This window comes from Tubulanus polymorphus, chromosome 9 (genome assembly GCF_964204645.1).
Source record: "Tubulanus polymorphus chromosome 9, tnTubPoly1.2, whole genome shotgun sequence".
In the NCBI taxonomy this organism is placed as follows: domain Eukaryota; kingdom Metazoa; phylum Nemertea; class Palaeonemertea; order Tubulaniformes; family Tubulanidae; genus Tubulanus; species Tubulanus polymorphus.
Window position 1 is genome coordinate 7,621,131 of NC_134033.1, and position 11,458 is coordinate 7,632,588.

At 33.0% G+C, this 11,458-nt stretch overlaps 1 long non-coding RNA gene across 1 annotated transcript; it reads right to left on the reverse strand.

The window, feature by feature from the left end:
• Positions 1-6,944: 6,944 nt before the first annotated feature.
• On the reverse strand, positions 6,945-9,592 carry LOC141911164 (uncharacterized). Its single transcript, XR_012619985.1, has 4 exons — positions 9,322-9,592; positions 8,749-8,943; positions 8,462-8,664; positions 6,945-7,048 (listed from the first exon to the last, which is right to left on the reverse strand). It is a non-coding gene; the product is annotated as an uncharacterized LOC141911164 (long non-coding RNA).
• Between the last annotated feature and the right edge of the window lie 1,866 nt (positions 9,593-11,458).

An 11,458-nucleotide genomic window follows, 5' to 3' on the forward strand; every position in this document is an offset into this window, starting at 1 on the left:
ATACAAGATTAACAAGCTAGTTGAATCTAAATAAATTCATATTTAAATGGGTGTTGTAATCGAAATAGTAATTTTATTATTTTTCAATTTATCCATATATTCATAATGTAAAGCATGTGGAAGTATATCATTATCAAGTGCATTTTTCATTGATTTTCCAGAGAAAGCTAAATAGCATAACTCACTTTCTCTAACTTTTGAATCATGTAGATTAGCACAATCATCTATGATAAATAATGTATTTGATCCTTTATAAATATCAGTTGCTATTTTAATACAATTATCCAAATTTTCTTTAACTCTTTTAGGATCTAATACAATAAATTTATTATTGCTAGTAATATATCATAAGTTTGATTAAATTCATACGTTGGACAAAATGATACTATATTATCAAAATAGTTTTTATAAACATTTAGTAATAAATTTAATATAAAATAAGCTTTCCACAATTTGTTACACCAGAAATTAACATATTAGAACATTATTGAACATAGGTTCAATTATAAATAATTCCTTATTCATTTATATATTTTTAATTTTACTCGATAATATCCATTCATTGAATTCATCTGGCCATCCAACCCATTTTACTAAAGAATATTTTTTTCTATTAACAGTTTTTGCTTTTGATACTTTTTCAATTTTATATTCTTGTTCTAGATTTTCAGTAGTTAAACTTAATTCTTCGTCATAAAAGTACCCATCAACTTCTTCACCATCTAAATCTTCTAATTTATAGACATAGGGTTTTGTTGTTATTACCTTTTTTATTTTATTTATTTCTCCAGTAAAATTACGATGCATCCTTTGTCAAATATCTTTTTATACTTAGAAATTCTAACATTTTGACCAACTTTAAATTTAGGTTCACCAAAATCATCTACAAGAAATGCTCCATATAAATTATTCCAAACAATTTCAGCATTTTCAGGTTTTCTAGCATCGATAGGTTTCATTCCAATAGAAGAATGATAAGAATTATTATAACCTTCTATCAATTTTGGTAAAACATCAATCCATTTAAAAGTATTATTTGCTGTAAAATATTTCCACATTCTTGTTCTTAATGTTCTATTAAATCGTTCAACAACTGCTGCTTTTTTATCCGATTTTGTTGAAAAATATTTAATATCATGATAATACAAGAGTTCATGAACGGATGAATTATCAAATTCTTTTCCATTATCGAATTGTATTTTTTCTGGCTTTATTTTACCACCTGAAAGAAATTGTCTTAAAACATTTGATGTTTGTACAGCATCTTTTCTATAAAGTGGGAAGCTCCATACATAACTACTAAAAATATAAATTATGTTTAAGATCCACCAATAATCATCATTTTCCTTCTTAACATTTTTCATATCAATTAAATCTCCTTGCCACTGTTGATCTACATAACTTACCATAGTTAACAACCAACAATTTTTTTATGTGTTGTATATGTTGGTTGTTCTAACATAAATTCATTTATATCTTTATATTTAACTAAATTTTGTGGGATTATCTTATCTAATTTATCTTGTTTTACTTGCCGCCATATATTTTTAGCAGAAGAATAAGCAACCGAACTATCAGCGTTGTGATATAAATTTCTTAAATATTGTTCTTTAGTATTAGGGTTTTGTTTACCCCCATTTATATTTTGTTAATTTTAACTTTTTATTTCTAATATTGAATACTATCTAATTGAGAATTTATAATATTTAATTGCGCGTCAGATATAATATAAATGTGCATTTTGAAATTTTTGTCTCCTTTTTTCTTTTTCATGAATAATTGTATTCCATCTTTAGTGTTCTGTAATTTCTTCCCAGAACCATGTAATGAATTAACCTCTTTTGATCTAAAATCTAACCATAATGCATATTTAGTGCCGGTATAATAATCAATTTGATTAATATTACAATTTTCAGATGATTTTACTTTTTCATTCATAAAATGTTTTCTAATTTCTGGCCACTGATCTATCATTCTCATTCCTTGACAAAATATTTTATTTGCTATTCCTTCAATAGTTATTTCTACCTTTGATATTTCGGGATTAAAATAATTATCAACATTTATTACACCATTAGAATATGTTGCAATGGTAAAAAATATTAATATACCTTAAATAGATCTTCTTGGGAAGTTAATAATTGTCAATAATTATTTCATCATTTGCATTAATAGTTTCAGTTTTAAATTTATCAATATAATCATATAATAATGAAAATCCTTGATTGTATTGAGTTCGAATTATGCTTGAAATATTTTCATCAGTTACTGTATCATATTCTAAACATATATTCGATAATTTATAACCCATATCTTTAACAACGCTAGATAATACAATTTCATTAACAGGAGCAAATGTTATCTCGAATATTATATCTTCTTGAATTGCGTTTATATAAAGGTGCATTATCATTTATCAATTCAAAGTCAAATGGAATCTTCTATTTGCTTCCATAAATCTTTTTTATCAAATTATCTTTAGTATTAGTTATTATTGCATTATTAGCTTTATGATCTTAATTTATTATGGTTTTCTGATTGGATGCCCTGAAATATCATATTATTTCTATTTTCTATTTCTATTTTCTTTGTTAACCATAAATCTTTATAATGCATAAATAAATTATAATCATGTAATGAGAAAACTGTTTCTGGTCCAATCTTTATAGTTAATTTTTTAATCAAATATCTCCCAACATTATCTACAACATAATTATTATCATTACCAGTTACATTTATATCAGCTGATAAATAAATACTATTTGGAACATAAAAAGTATTTTGATTTAATCTCTATAAATCTGACTTGTTCCTTATTGGGAGATGAATTCTCAATAAGTAACGAAAATTGAACCGGTAAAGACGAAAATCTGATTAAGGAACAAGGAACAAGTAACATGTTACTTGTTCCTTGTTGGGAGATAAATTCTCAATAAGTAACGAAAATTGAACCGGTAAAGACGAAAATCTGAATAAGGAACAAGTAACATGTTACTTATTCCTTGTTGGGAGATGAATTCTCAATAAGTAACAAGAAAATCTGAATAAGGAACAAGTAACATGTTACTTGTTCCTTATTGGGAGATGAATTCCCAATTTCTTATCACGATTTAAGGAATGACAGTACCAAAACTTGAGCTAATGGCTGCGACCATCGCGTCACGTTTATGCCATCACGTACAATCGTCAATTAAAGCTGCCATAAATGCCGATCTTGATACATATTTATGGAGTGACAGTATGATTGTTTTGGGTTGGTTGAAATCGGACAAAGTCTTACCTTTATTTGTTGCAAATAGAGTGAAGGAAATCAAAACATTGACACAGGCACGTCTAATGGAATTATTGTCCTACGGCTGAAAATTCTGCAGATTTATTAACACGTGGGTTGACAGCGGAATAATAAAATTCCAGTAATTGGCTTCAAGGTCCTGAACTGATCACTGATGAAAAAATGAGACCTGATTTTCAAGTAAATTGCAGTGCATCATTTGTCAACACTTGCGATATCAGTTCTGAACCTATAAATGTCACATCCTTTCATGCTCCAGAACTATTAATCGAGAAGGTTGTAGATATAGATAGATTTTCCTCTTATCAAACTTTGTTGAACGTTTCAGCTTTAGTCGTACGCTTTGTTAGAAACTGTAGGTCTCAAAAGATCGCACGAGTTTTCGGAGATTTGAAAACCGAAGAGATCAATGATGTAGAATCAATATGGTTGAAAAAGTGCCAAGAAAAGGAATTTTCTGATATATTTCTATTCCTTTCTGGCAAATTAAAGAAACGTCCGTCCATAGCATCTCAGTTAAATTTGTTCTTAGATGAACGAGGTATAATCAGGTGTAGAGGACGAATGCATCATTCAAAATTACACTATGAATGTAAACATCCAATTCTATTTATTACCAAAATGTTGCGAATTATCCAGTTTGATAATTAGAGAAGCTCCCATTGACGTTTATCATTTCGGTATTGCATCAACCATTTGCAAGATCCGAGAACGAGTCTGGATACCGCAAATTCGTCAAACGGTCAAATCGTACTTACGAAAATGTATCGTATGCAAGAAATTTTGTTGTAAGCCGTTCAAACTGCCAGATGCGCCTCCTTTACCTGCTGCCAGAATCAACGAGGCTCCTCCATTCTATAACTGTGGAGTAGACTATTGCGGTCCTCTGTTTGTACGTGATAATTCGAAATACTACATATATCTTTTCACGTGCTCAGTAACGAGAGCCGTGCATTTGGAGATTGTCAAGTCGAACTCGGCTGAGGATTTTATGTATGCTTTTCGCAAGGTCGTGGCCCGACGCTCCGTGCCAAGGAGGATCCTCTCCGATAATGCGTCTAACTTTGTTGCAATTTCCAAATTTATTTCCAAGTATCTCTCAGAGAAAAGAATTGAGTGGAAGTTCATTACGAAGCGAGCTCCTTGGCACGGAGGGTTTTGGGAAAGATTAGTTGGACTTACCTAGGCTGCACTTAAAAAGGTTATAGGCAAAGGTATTCTTTCGTACGACGAGTTGATTACAGTTGTGACCGAAGTTGAATGTACACTAAACAATCGTACGTTATTGTATGTATCGTCTGATCTTTATGATGGTGTAACCTTAACCCCATCTCACTTATTGTGTGGCAGGAGAATTGTGTCTAATTATATTATATATATATATATATATATATATATATATATATATATATATATATATATATATATATATATATATATATATATATATATATATATATATATATATATATATATATATATATATATATATATATATATATATATATATATATATATATATATATATATATATATATATACTTAAAAACGCCCACTTAACGGGACTTACATATGAGACCTGCAAATCGGGCCCTAGTAGAAGGGCATGTTTTTGAGCTACCAATGAAAGTCAAATCGGTATAAAACCACCTGAAGAGACGATGTATCACTTCAGTTAGTCGATGTATTGCTTTCCCTTTATGAAAATGACTTTTCCTTTCAGACCGATTTTTTGGGCCTGTCCCCGTAATCCCTTTGGGTCTTTAACCCTTTCACACCTAAAATTTTTTATTAAAAAAAAAATATTAAATTTCCGTTAAATCATCATCAAGCTAACCATAACACCCCCGGCAGAGAAATGAACAGATTACATATTCTATTGCAGTTTACAAAATTACTCGGCCAATTTAAAAGGAAAGATGGTATCATTATCTTAGCCTTAGAGATCCTTAGACCAACGAAATGATTAATGATGAACTAGTTAATTTTGGGCTTGGGTAATCTAAATAAAATGCCGCTGACACATAATGCAAGATTGCTGAGAATTCACAAAATGTTAGTAGAGGCTAAATTTGTCACGTAAGAAAAATCATATCGTGACGTTGGCATACAATGGTGCGCGCCGATTGGCCGTTCCATCACGCAAATGCTTTAAAGGTGCGGCCGGAACTGCATCCGAAAATAATCTGCATCCCAATTGTATCTCATTTTGGAGTTGTGTCATGCAGATATATGTAGCCTATATACTTTAGTGTTACCCCTTTGTCCTGATGCTGTTTCATTGTTTGAGGCCATATTTTATACGGAAATATTATTTTGCAATTAAATGGAGTGATAATTATTTAGATCGTAACTTTTATGCTTTCTTTTTCTTCTATTTCGTTTTTCATTGGTCATCGTTCGTATCAAAGCTTGCTCAATTCGAATCGGTCTATCCCAGCTTGAAGCCAAAATAGATGCTGGTTCAGTCGGATTAATTTGTTTTTTCACCCATTTTAAGAAAATTTGACTATATCGAACGTGCAGGTATCTGGATCCAGGAAATCTGGGTAGCCGCTCTATTTTTGTGGCGGTACCGAATTGGCTGCAACGTGATTCCATTGCAGTTTTGATTCATTCATCGCTGATTTTGTAATACAGTCTGGAACAATTCTAGAGGCCAAATGCTCACAGTACTAACAGTGCTCACAGTTGATACTTTTTACTGATTCAAGGGGACCACAGACTTGTCAGTTTAAAACCAGTAACCATGGGTAGTGTATAAACATATAATGATTAAACATTATTTTTTCCAACAAATTTACAAAATTTTACTGTGTGCAATGGAGAAATGCAACAATTATTGTGAGTACATTATTGCCTTTCTCTTTTCGTTAAATTTTAACATATGGATAAGTGCAAAAAGTGCAAATATTGAAGTAATGCTCTCTAATAATATGATTTGTTGATCGCGATCATGTATCCGTAGTCGCGATAGCTTTAAATTAGATGAAAGTGGCAGAAATCCCTTAAAATAAGTGCAATATCATCAATATCAATATAATATCGATATCATCGAGCCAGATTCATCTTACGAAAATGGTACACGTGTAATTGTAAATGAAAATACACGTGTAAAATTGGCCCAATTTTACACGTGTACTTTATCCCAATTACACGTGTACTTCATCCTAATTACACGTGTATTACACGTGTACTTCATCCAAATTACACGTGTACTTCATCCTAACTACACGTGTAGTTCATCCTCATTACACGTGTATTTCATCCTGTATTACACATGTACTTTATCCTAATTACACGTGTATTACACGTGTACTTCATCCAAATTAAACGTGTACTTCATCCTAACTACACGTGTAGTTCATCCTTATTACACGTGTATTTCATCCTGTATTACACATGTACTTTATCCCAATAACACGTGTACTTCATCCTAATTACACGTGTATTTCATCCAGTGTTGCACGTGTAGTTTATCCTAATTACACGTGTATTTCATCCAATATTACACGTGTCTTACACGTGTACTTCATGCTAAATACATGTGTCTTTGATTGCCATTTTTTGTTGAATTCAAATCAAACCACCATGTGAGGAAATCTCCTTAATCTATGTGCTGTTTAGAATGAACACTCAAGAGATTCACATTTTCCATACTAACTGATTTATTCATCTTCATAAATTTTATAAATTTTTGAGTAATTGCATGTCTTATGTTGGCCTCTTTAGCACCCTTCTCCTTTCGACATTGTTCTGAAATGATAACCATTTGAAAAAAATTAAGCAAAAGTATACAATGATTTCTTTACGAGGATAAATAAATCAACTTCAGCTGCTTGGGATGATGATTAAATTATATAGCTTTTTCTAACAGTCTTCTGCATATAACAGCTAAGTTTTTTCACTCTTAATGACTTGATTTTAAGCCATATGGTGAAATGCTTGACAATCTGGAAATTTCAATGTTCAACGCCACCTGATGAAAAACAAGGGGTCTAGGGACACCATGCCTGTATGGTTACGAATGCTAAACAATCAACATAATGAAATAGAAACAGGACATTGAAACTCACCACAATCATAGAACATGTCACAAGCTACAATTTTACAATTGATCGATGTTATAATGTATTCATAGGTACCAAAATAAATTAGACAAATTGTATATAATTCAATACTCAACTCCCCCTGGTGGTGAGAACAAAAACCTGGGTAACCCCAATTCCACATGAGGTGAATACTACAACAGTGGTAACAATTATCAAATATCAAGACTGTAAGTCAAAACCTGTCGATATTTTCCTTCAAAAACCTTCTTCTATCTACGAATGAGAACTGATGACACCAAGATGGCTGCCAAATGTGTCATGCTTGACTGATCGAAAAATCTGTCTCGTATGTTTTAGATTGTTAAGAAATGTATACCCATCACAAATTTCAAAGGCAAAAATGACCTTTTTGGGTACAAAAAAGGTCACATGATGGCCATCTTGTGTCAAGATGGCCATCTTCATCTTCAAAATCTCCTTTGAAAACTTCAAAAAATAAGTGATGATTTTGGGGAACGAAAATGGCCAATGCAGTTGGCCATCTTGATTCGGACCAGTTTTGGGCTGAAGACATGTCTAGGATAGATACGTGTGTAACTTAAATATCAAGAGTATTAAAACTTCCCAAAATACTGGATTCCATCTACAGACGAACAAAGGGTGAATGCAATAGCCCGCTTGCTTGGACTTACGTCTCAAATGGGCTAAAGCTGGGGACACATTAGGCAATTTCGTCGAGCACTTAAGTTGTGCAACGAAATCGTCGGTAAAATCACCTAGTTTGTCAGGGTCTGCGCCGACTGAATCGCCCGAATCCAACACGTCCTGCGACTGAATCACCCAACGCATCAGGCCACTGTGATTGTTCGCCTTGAGCGCCATATTAAACGTTAAACCCTCCCCTTTTCTGACCAAGTGCCCTTTTGAATCACAGGTGAAAAATTCCACCCTATGATCAAAGTGCACAAACCCCATACAACCGTTTCACACAGGGAGACCTGTATTGACTAGTGCCCTTTTCATAAGAGCTGAACCCGCGTTCTTCCAGCTTGGATCCGCCCCTGTAAAACAACAACAAATGAATGCTAGCCATTATATATTGAATTCATGTACTTACGTATTATTTAGCTGACCCGGTTTGGGTCCAACTTTTTTCCTCATGGAAGACTTTCATTGCGTCACATCCAGTCCAATGCCTTGACAATTAGTTCTTCTTTTTAATGAGTGGACAACAGCATGCATGCACCCAACAGTATTAGGTTTTCCGACTAATCAGCGTATGGCAGCAGCTGTTGTATCATCCAATAGTGAGTAGGCATCCTAAAATGAGAAGAATTTACAATGCTTACGCTATAATCTTTGCTAAAACCATTCCGACGCTCATATAATATATATTGTAAATACCTGATTTTCATCACGCTGTCGTTGTTGAGAAATCAGTGGAGAATTGAAGGCTCTCTCGCGCTAACATCGTTTTCCAACAATCCCCCAGTGGACACATTTTTAAGCCAAAAAAACGGGACACATTTTTAAGCCAAAAAAACGGGAATTCCAATTTTATAGTGTCTGTCCTTGGATCAATTCTAATTGGTGTAGAACCTATAAAGTTTGAAAAAAATGGTCAAGAATTGATTGCACTAATGTCGTTTTTGCCCCCAGTCGAAACTCCGACAGCGACCTAATTTCATGTCCAGCATACAAGTTTAATGGCGATGATGGGCGCACAACAAAATCTAAATGACCCTGCGGTTTTTAGATTGGATGCATAAACACCAAAGACACTCCGTTTTTATCCCTCACAATTGGAATGATCATTTACAATTTTTTCACCGGACATTCAATCATTTAAGGCCTACTAATACTATGCTAACTAATTCAAATTCAATTCAATACTAGGTCATGTTGCTTTTCATTCCAATAAACATATCCTTTTAGTGACCTATAAACCTTTACTTTACTACATAACAATAATCATACCTGAACAATCCACAACGCGTCCTTTATACGCGGGATAATAATAAATGGCCTTCGACTTTTTTGTTCTTCCACTTCCATTCCAATCCATTCTAATGAATCTAATTCAATGATCCATTCAATGATCCACTATGTGTTTGACCTCAAACAAAGAAGCAGTGTCACTTTCGGCCCAGTTGTCAATGATCCCCTTTTATGGACTGATTGTCATCCATTATTGCGTTTCGCAATCATTATGAGAATAGAATAGATCGTGAAAACCTGTGAAAACGTGTCAATATGGTTGCCACCGCGCAGGGGTGCTTGGGAGTTTGATTGAAATAAATTATTTAATTATTAATAAGTTTTATGTCTGCATTTTAATTCTATTAGAATTAAAAAATAATCGTGTTAAGTGATATTTAATTAGCAAAAATTACTTATACTAAGGGTTATTATGAAGCTAAGGCAAAATCAATTAAGTAAATTAAAAATAACGATTCAGTGAAGAAATGACGCTCATTTTAATATACGCTGTATTATAAAAATAGACAAAAAGGTGCATGAATAAGGCCTCTAACTATTTAATTCAACATTTAGATGAGATTATTTTGTCTAGGTGGTTTTTCTGTTGATGAAAACCATTTATCTAGAGCTTGTCAGTTCGTCAGTGAGGTTTTCATTTTGGTAGTGTTCCAAAATGGAAGACAAATAACACAAAGATGCGCTTTTTAGTGGAAAATTACCCGTAAATATCGATATACACCAACCGAATTCGTCTTTTGCAAGCATGGAGTTTGAAAAAGAAATTGCAAGTAAAAAGGCCAGTTAAAATACGCGAGTAGGCCTACATGTTAAACATTTGAAGGTAAGATCATTTTAAATGTAAGCAAATCAAATTGACTTTATTGGTCCTTATCTGTATCAATATCAATAAACATGTATATTATTGGTTTGACAGTTCAATAAAGTTGACAGGACAAACAAGAGACATGGAGAATTATGCAATTGCATAGGTCAATTGTTAGGTTAATGTTAATGTTGTTAGTTGATCTTTTAATCCAGGTCCGATCTGGTATGTTATTGTTATGCATGAGGTTTACTGTTCATCGCAACAATAGGCTACAAAATCGCTAGCTGGAAATCAACCTACGTCGTATAGGCCTACTGTAGCCTTAAGTTCTATATGGGTTCTATTTGGGAATAATTTAATCTCAAATTACTTTTTGTTTTGTAGATGGTAATATGTTGCTAAATGATGGACATTTCGATTTTTCAAGAAGTTGATTTTGAGAAACTGGAAGATTTAAGAATTGAAAATGGCCACAATCCACCAATAATGCAGACAATGGTTATGACAACGTAAGTTAGTAATACAGTGCCTTATGACTAAAAATGCAATCTTAATTGCCAATCTACTCATCCGATATGAACTTGACCAATCACAAAAATGTTTAATCTGTTTTGCAGCCACAGCTCATTGATGGAAATAGATGATCCTCTCCACACAAATGCTGAGGTGAACCATCGTGGGGCTGTTACTACTATTATGGCGTTCTCCCTCAAAGCTGGATCCACATCAACTGTTTTGACTGGATTGTTGGATCAGTTGAATTTACTGTTACTGAGAAGCGGTTCTACGCAGTTCTAATTAGCCTATTTTCAAAAGATTTTCTCTATGTCCGGAGGTGAACAAATATTACTGCCCTGTATATAAGACATTATTCAAAAAACTGCAGGTATGATACAAATGTTCATTATGTGTTATACAGTATGATAAGGCAACATTAGAGGAAAAAGGACATTTTTTTGTGTACATGCCCGTTAATGAACAACTGATAAGACTCCTCGGCTAAGAAGAGCTAGCTAGCAAAATTAATGAATGGGCCTACAAGGACAGCAGAACACTTCGAGCTGGTGACAGCAATATATTCAACATTTTTCATAAATAACATTGTAATTCGGGGCTTGGGCAGTCCCCTAAGCCTCTAGTTATCTTGATAATAAATGAAAAATATCCAAAATTTTTTGTTCAGATCATGATTTTTGTGAAACAGTTTTTGGATTTATTCAAGGGGCAACAAAGACATGTGCTTCATTCATACAGGATCCAATCTAGTCAATACAGGACAAACAACATGACTTTTTTGACACGGCATCC